Source organism: Platalea leucorodia (assembly GCF_965183815.1).
Source record: "Platalea leucorodia genome assembly, chromosome: W".
NCBI lineage: Eukaryota > Metazoa > Chordata > Aves > Pelecaniformes > Threskiornithidae > Platalea > Platalea leucorodia.
This window is the reverse complement of record NC_138859.1, coordinates 13,087,316-13,095,801: the sequence shown is the minus strand read 5'-3', so window position 1 is coordinate 13,095,801 and position 8,486 is coordinate 13,087,316.

Below are 8,486 nucleotides of genomic sequence, written 5' to 3'. Positions count from 1 at the left end.
TTTCAGTTCATTTTTGTCACAAGCCAAAGACATTTTAAGTCAAATTACATTTTCTAAGGAAAATGTAGTAGAGAAAAATCCCTTTTTTTAATCCAAAAGTGTAGCTAGATTTTTAACTGGTGCACCCAAAGGTGGCCAAGCAACAAGAATACAAGTGATGGAATTAGCGAGGAAAGAGGAAAACAATAACCAAATTAGGAAGAAAACAAAAGCAGGGAAAGAGTGAAACAAACTGCTTACCTCTTGCTGCAGTGCTCTGAAAGGTTTTCTGTTTCACTTGTCTTTCACGCTCACCGTGTCCTCCCCAAGGATCTCAGTGTTTCACAAGTGTAGAGATGCATCATCATAAAAATGCATTTGCATCACAGCACATCCTACATTTTTTTTAACCTTCCTTTTTCTTGACTTGCTTCACACCTCCATCATTGACTACAGTCCATTAAAATTATTTAGAATGTATTTCTGATCCATCAGTCTGTCTGCAACACACTCATCACTGCAGATTCCCACCCAGCAGTTTCCTGCCCCTCTACAGCTGCACCTTCCATTTCCTTCCAGGCTACAGCGCCTCTCATTGATAGAGTTCGTAGGTGGTAAAATGTATTCGTGTGGCTAAACTGGAGAAACTGCTTCTTTAAAGGCAGTGGGAGATCTAATTACAAAACAGTCCTTAGCCTTTACTCGGGCACCAATTAATTCTTCCTGGGCCCCAAAACCTTTTTGTCTCATAGGTCGAAGGCACAATAGCTCCCATTGCTTCTTTGCCCTTTACAAGCCACAGTATTCCAGCAAAATAAATTTGAAACTGGTCAGTATTTCACAAGGACAATGTTTATATTATTTTAAAGAGTCACAAAATTTCATTTTCGTAATGAAATAAAAATGCTTTCCTCTGACCTTTGAGAAGGAAATGCAAAACATAAAATAATTTTGTTTACATTTCCATCTAACGCCACTGAAACAGTTTTTATTTCCAGTCAAAGTGAAGAAGAAATTTGAATAAAACAAAAAAAAGTCTTTGGTTTTCTTCAAATATTTTCATACAAAATCGGCTGGTTTTTGCCTACAAGCCCAACGGAGTGAAGGGGCTTGGCCTCCCACCGAGGCCCTGGGCTGCGGGGCAGAAACTTATGTCCCGAGTTGTCCAAAGTACAAAAGTCCAGCTCAGTCGGTATGAACAAGTTATGCGGTTAATCCAAAATTGTACGGTAAAGATGGGAACTAAGTAGACTGTAGGATGGGATATGTAATTAAATGTAGGTTAAGAGAACATTTGCTGCTGGATGAAAAGAAACATGGGGGCTTGAGTTCCTGTGTAGAAGCCCAGCCAGACCAACTGCTTTGAACACCAGGGAACAAAGAAAGGTAGAGAGGTCATTTGGTCCTAACAGAGACACAGCAAAATAAACATGAAATAAACTTTCATTAAATGCTTTACTATGAAGGTGGTGAGGCACTGGAACAGGTTGCCCAGAGAAGCTGTGGATGCCCCATCCCTGGAAGTGTTCAAGGCCAGGTTGGATGGGGCTTTGAGCAAGCTGGTCTAGTGAAAGATGCCGCTGCCCATGGCAGGGGGTTGGAACTAGATGACCTTTAAAGGTCCCTTCCAACTCAAACCATTCCGTGATTCTCTGATTCTGTGATTTTCTTATGAAATGAGGTTTTCTTCCCAAGGCAAGGAAGAAAATGCTTAATGAGGGCTAGTTGATGTTTATCCTGTATCCATTCCAGCTCAAATAAAAGTGTAAAAGTTCTTTAAAGAAAACACAGTCAGTAGCACAGTCAATCATGGTAGTTGAAGTTATGCTTGGCTCTCAAACTGTAATAGGAACAGCAGCTCAGATTGTCTGATTATCTGATATTCAAAGGCACGTGCCCTGAGAGAAGCTCAGACAGGGAAAAGACAGCCAGGAACTATCAGTGTTTGAGCAGAGGTAGCAGGCTGTAAAACAGTATTGTCTATAAAAGTCAGAAAAGATTAAAGCTAGAAAGGTCTCCAGGTACCCGTCCAAGGACCATGAAATGATTGTGTGGCAAATATAGATCCACTGTGACCCCTCTGGGTCTCCTTTCCTCAGTCCTAAGAAACACCCTGACAAGAGCAGTGCCGAGAGCTTCAGCAAAGGCAGCTGCTGGAAGACAACTTGCATTCCTGCTGTCACACCTTTTCACTTGTGCCCCTTTTCTTCCCCAATGTGTATCTTCTTCTATCTGCTCCTCTTCCTATGCATTTAGCTTATGTCTTAGCTGGCCAGCTCACTCTTTTTGGCAGCATCGATGCAAGTCTAAAACAGGGAGGCAGAGGAAAGCAATGCCTTAAAACAGCTCAATGCTCGCAAAAGCCAAACCTTGGCGTCACCATGCGCTATGCTCAGTCTCCTCTAGCAACAATGTTGTAAATTAAAGTCAGGAGCAAAAAACAGAAGGTGCATTTTCTAACTTGTGGGGTTTTTTTCCTTTCCCGTTTTGTGTGCGCTTGTCTTAATTTATCATTGAGGAGGCAAATTCAGGCTTTTCCCACATCAGTAATAACAGCAGTTCTGGCTCATCATCTTAACTTGTTCTTCATCCAAAAAGAGCAGTTATTACCATCTTTAATAGCACCTAAAAGGCTGCAAAATACAACAGTTTCCCTTATGATAAGAAACAAAACAGACAACCGCTACTGCAGCTATGGGAAAGGAAATAAGAGAAGTGGTTAAAATCTCACTTAACCGCTTTCCCTGCTTTTTTCTTTTCTTTGTGGCTAATAAAGGTTTAAACTTCTGCTAATTTTTTTTAAGAGGTGGGTGTTTGTTGAAGTACGTTTGGCTGTCTCTGAATGGTCAGACTTTAACTATTCAGTATTGAACAGTGGGTCATATAAATAAATACCTTTGACCCTCCTGACTCATTTGTTCCAGTAAAACAGGCTTAAAGCTTCTAATACAGGATGTCACTATCCCCCACAGATGACTCTATAAACACTGTGCCGTTTTTTCTTCATTATTTTCTTCTTCCCAGTGCTTTTCCTCTCACTGCTTAGCTGCCCCATCCCTACTAACTTAGGAGCCCCAGCCACCCCTGCTCTCCTCAGCAATGAGCTGTTCTTACCCTGATATCTTTTACTGAACTGAAAGGCAGTCCTTTATGCTGAAACCCAGAGTCTTTACTTACTCTTGGATACATAAACCTGAGAAAACACAATATTTCTGATGATGACGAGGTGAGGCCTGAGTGCCTTTTTATAGTTAAGATCATTCATATAGTTGCCTTCAAGATTCTGGCCTACAATTGCAGTATAATTTGTTCCCCCATTGCAGCTCACCCCTCCCTTCTGGCCTCAGCAGCCACTGCAGCATCTCCGTTTCTTCCCATAGCATCACTCTGCACTGTCTTCTGTATAGCCACTTTCCTTGGAAAGACTCTAAGCATGCCAGGCTTCCAGGCATCCATCCTCTCCCAATTTATTATTCCCTGCTAATATCACGGATTCTAGCCAATATAAAGCCAAAGGACTTCACCCAGAATCGAAACTCCGGAAGGTAAAGAAGTTAGACACAAGGAAACACCTTCCCATCACAAACTAGGCGGTGTAATAGTGCACCTAACAAGACTGAGGCATCTCTGTTGTTGGCCATTTCAGAAAAGAGATGGCAGGGACATCTGGCAGGAACAGGTTACCTGCAGTGGATTACGTTCTGGGAGAATGGGATGTCCTGCCTGATCTGTTGAGGTCCTTCCCAGACATAGGTCCTGATTGTGTAATAAAAGTATGGGAAAAGGCAGGTATAAAAAGGGCAACCTGCAATGGGACAATAGGTGGTGGCAACATATTTCTTTTGTTAAACAATTACCAAGAGACTGGCTTCAGTGTAATTTGACCACAGTGTTTAAGGGGCCACTTGAACAGAACTCAGGGTAGGCTTATCTGGCTTAGGTGGAGTCAGATATTACTACTTTTAATGATAAATTAATGATAGTTGAAGGCGTTCCTTTTTTCAGTTTCAAAAGCATACACCCAAAACACAGAAATTAAACTGGTTGCAGAGACGTTCCAGATATAGTCTTCTGATTTCAGATTTTAGTTCCAATTCCTGTACGGCTTCCCAAATTTTCTACCTTAATATTGTTTCTCCGTTTCAGCATGAATAATGAATCCGTTTGGGAGGAATCTCAGGGGCTATTTCCAGTAAAAGAAGAAACGGAAGATGTAGCTAGGTATTTTTTAATGCAATCCAGTGCTTTTAGAGAGGCTGTGTATTTCTTTTAGTATATTTGAACTCAAGTAACAGGAGCAAGTTTCTCTGTTCTCAGTTCCAAGCCTTTTTCAGCACAGACAGCTCAAAAGCTGCTTTAGTTTTTTCATGGTAGTGGTCCTGCTGCTGTTTCTCTGGTCACGTCTTGCTTTTTTTTTGCTGACTTGTTTGTCTGCATCTGCACAGTTTCTCTTCACTGCACTGTTTGTTAAAAACATGTATGCTTATGCATGCCTATACACACACATAATGTTCTGCATTCAAATCAATCCCATACATCTGTGCTACTTCCCATACTCGAGGAGAACCCATGGGACCCTACAGCTCAGCTGTTGCCCCACCCTCAGCGTGGCTTAGTCTCTGTGGGACTGATTTGCTGCAATTTTCGCCATCGCTAAACAAAGGGGTCCCTCTAAATTGGTTCCTCAAATAGGCTGAGTGGAAGATAATTGGCATGCCAGCAACTTCAGCAAAGTGCTGCAATTGCCCACAGATCATAGACTCATTCACTGGGAACTTAGCTGATGGAGAACTACATGATATTTTTATGGCTTTATTGTAGGAAACTGAGTAAACCACAAGGCTTTAGTTCTACTTCTGGTATTGCTCTTCAGTGAGCACTGGATTGTCTGAACGCCACATATTTTAATGCACTAGAAAAGTCGAGCTGAAATTTTTCCTAAAAAATGTCATTAATTTCAAAATTTCAGCTCGACTTTTCTAGTTTTTCTTTTCCCATTGAGTGTCTAGTGAATTTGATCAATATTTTCATTATTTAAGTCTCAAGTTTTTTGTTGAAGGGCAGGCAGATAGTGCCTAAAGATAGAATTTAGGGCCCAGACTGCCAGTGTGTTATTAGTTTCCAGACATATATGGCTGGTTATGGTGTGTTGAGACTGAAGTGCATTATCTTGAGGTTTGCTACAGGGAGTCCTGCTTTGGCAGACTCTTCCCTTTGCTTAAAGTTTCAAGAGTCCAAAATACCTTTGTTAATTTTTTTTCTATTTTGTTCTCTGCTGCAGTTTTAAATTTAGAAGGGACATCTTGTAGGTTCTTTTCTGCTGGATCCCACATTTGCCAGCCTTTATTTGTGACACACACTTGACATGTATATAGGACGTTTTCCTTCCCTGGCACAGAACAATCTTCACAGCTGGGTTTACCTTTTCCTCTGTGTCCTGGTTTCGGCTAGGATAGAGTTAATTTTTTTTTTCCTATGAGCTGGCATAGTGCTATGGTTTGGATTTAGTATGAGAATAATGTTGATGATAACACACTGATGTTTTAGTTGCTGCTAAGTAGTGCTTACACTAGTCAAGGACTTTTCAGCTTCCCATGCTCTGCCAGGTGCACAAGAAGCTGGGAAGGGGCACAGCCAGGACAGCTGACCCACACTGGCCAAAGGGCTATTCCATACCATATGACGTGATGCTCAGTATATAAGCTGGGGGGATTTGGCTGGGGGGGCAGCAATCACTGCTCGGGGACTGGCTGGGCATCAGTCAGCAGATGGTGAGCAATTGCATTGTGCATCACTTGTTTTGTATATTCTTTTATCATTAATGTTATTATTTTCCCTTCCATTTCTGTCCTATTAAACTGTCTTTATCTCAACCCACGAATTTTCCTTTTTTTTTCCCTTTTTTTTTAATTCTCTCCCCCATCTCTAGGAATTAGAGGCTAGGGAAGCCAAGCAGCTGGGATCCCTTTCTAGGGAAGGGGGCATTGGCAAAGCGATTGGAAAAGGGGCACAAGCCCTCAGCCTCTGGAGGCGACTCCTGTCAGGAGTGAAGGAAAGGTATCCCTTCAAGGCAGATGTTCTATGTCACCCAGGCAAGTGGACCACCATGGAGAGAGGTATTTTTAAAATAAAGAGCTGATCTAGCCATATTCAAAGAAAAACTTCAGTCCAGCCCTTTTATTCCGGCAGTAAAATAAGAATGAAATGTTGCACAACTGGAGACGTAATTAGCTTTGACAGTGCTTATAAAGAAAAAACTTCCTTGTTAAGTAACAAATACAGGTGTAATTAAGTCTGTTCTGAAATTAAATAGAAATTAATTGCTCTTCTGATTTCTGTCTGTGTATACAAATTTGAGAAGCCATTTGAGAGTCCACCTTCCTCCATCGTGTAGCCATACAAAGAGTCGCCAGGAGGCAGTATTTGCACAGATTGCTACAAGCCTCTGTATTTAAAGTACAATTTGATGACATTTCTTCCTACAGAAAGTCTGAGCAGAAATTATATGGTGAGAAACAAGATTTTTTTTAAAAAATTAAAGATTTTATAGAGCTTTTGCCTTAAGAGGACACATCTTTGCTTTTTCTTGACGCTGTAGTACTGTGATACTACTAAGAAATGCCTTTTTACAGAAAGGTTTGTAGGAAGAGCCAGGAGGATCTTCCAGCAGGCCAACTGACATAATTGAAAAGAACGTGCAAGCTTTCTTGCATACAAGCCTTTCCCTTTACAGGAAAAGACTTCCCTTCCTTCCCAATGTGGCAGAAGAACACTGCTGCTTGACCCAAAGAATAGTATGGTCTTTTTATTCTTTTTTTTTCTTGGGTGGAACTGCCCTACTTTTTTGTTTGATTAGAAATAAAAATCAAGGGATTTTGCATAGCACCTGCTACAAAGCTTGCTACTCTCTCTGCCAAAAGGCAAAGACCAGCCTACTGGGCTGAACAGGTTCGGTCTCTTTATAGCACTCTCTTGATTTGCAAGCAGGTAAATCGCAAAGCAGGGCTTATTTGCTTTTGACCATTTCCCTCCCGTGTTTTAGTTGCCAGTTGGTCTCTTTCTTCAACGGCACTGAAATAATGACATGCAAATGTTTGCAAATGAATGCTACAAAACGCCCATGCTCTTGAACCACCCATCGATAACTGGTAATGCTTGTAAAGCATCCTTTGATCGATGCGTTTGCTGTTGCTTTGTTAGTCATGAGATGATAGAATCGTGCTTCGTCTCCCTATTCCAAACATACATTTCTTGAATCTGCTTTGAAATCCATTTCTTTGCAACTGTCCTTCACTCTGATTGCATCAAGTCCTGTTACCCAAATTTGCTTTTCTTTTCAGATTTACACCTTTACCGGACACAGAAGCTCTGAGGTGAAGTTGACTAAAATATATGGAAATTCCATCTTCAGATTCCTAAATTTGGGATTTAATTGATTACTGTGTGTCTCAGGAGCTGTGTGTATACAGATGTATACACTGTTGACCAAATTTAGTATCATAATTCCATGTAATTGTATGTAGTGGAGGTTGATAGCTCATATAAAACTTGTCAGATAACATCTCTGTCAATAAAGTGGAACATAAAGAAAAAGTAATACAGAAGAATTTTTGTAGTAAAGCAAGATGCTGAAATAATATACTTTATGATAATATTCTGCCCATCCTATTTCAATGGTATCTATACTTAAAATAATTTAACACATTGCAGGATGAAATGAGATTAGTTTGTTAGATATTTTATAAAGTCAATGGCGTAGAACAAGACAGCTACATGAATCCACTTCTTGTAATGTTTAGGTTAAAAATTGTCGCTGAACCTACCACTGCATTCGTGTATAGAGTTGAAAAAGAAGCCTTGCGCTTATATGCTTGGACTGTTTTAAAAAAAAAAAATCAGTCCAGCTGCTTACATATAGTATGATGGTCAAGCTGCATCCTTTGCTACAGGAAGTCTCTAAACTGGTAATGATCGTTCAAAACACTTATGTAGCAATTGTAGCTTGTATTTTAAGCCTCTTTATCATGCATATGTCTTTTGCATGCATGCATTTTGGTGGCGATCAAAGATCTGCCCCTTTTGTTTTGCAGATTTTGCGTTATTCTGCTTTACGCAGGGAGAACTTCCGGAAGGGTTTAGGAAGAAGTTTAATGTAGTGCATATATACTTACATGGATGCTTTCCAAATAATCTACATTTTAAAATATCCACTTTCTTGATTTGTCTACTTTTGGCTTTCAGGCAAAAATTCCAGCTAGTAACTATTTCAATTTGTTATAAGCATGATGAAGGCAGATGGCTTTCTCTAAAAATCTGTCTGCCAATAACAGTCTGAAAAGGATATTTGAAGTTTCCCACTAAAGTGTTGCATGTTTATAAGTTTCCTGAACTGCAGCATATCAACACGGATAGAAATAATGAAATAAGCTTATACATAAAAAGTAGCCCAACAAAAGCTTTCAACACTCTAACTTCAAGAATCATATTTTTCATAAAAGTAGTGGCTT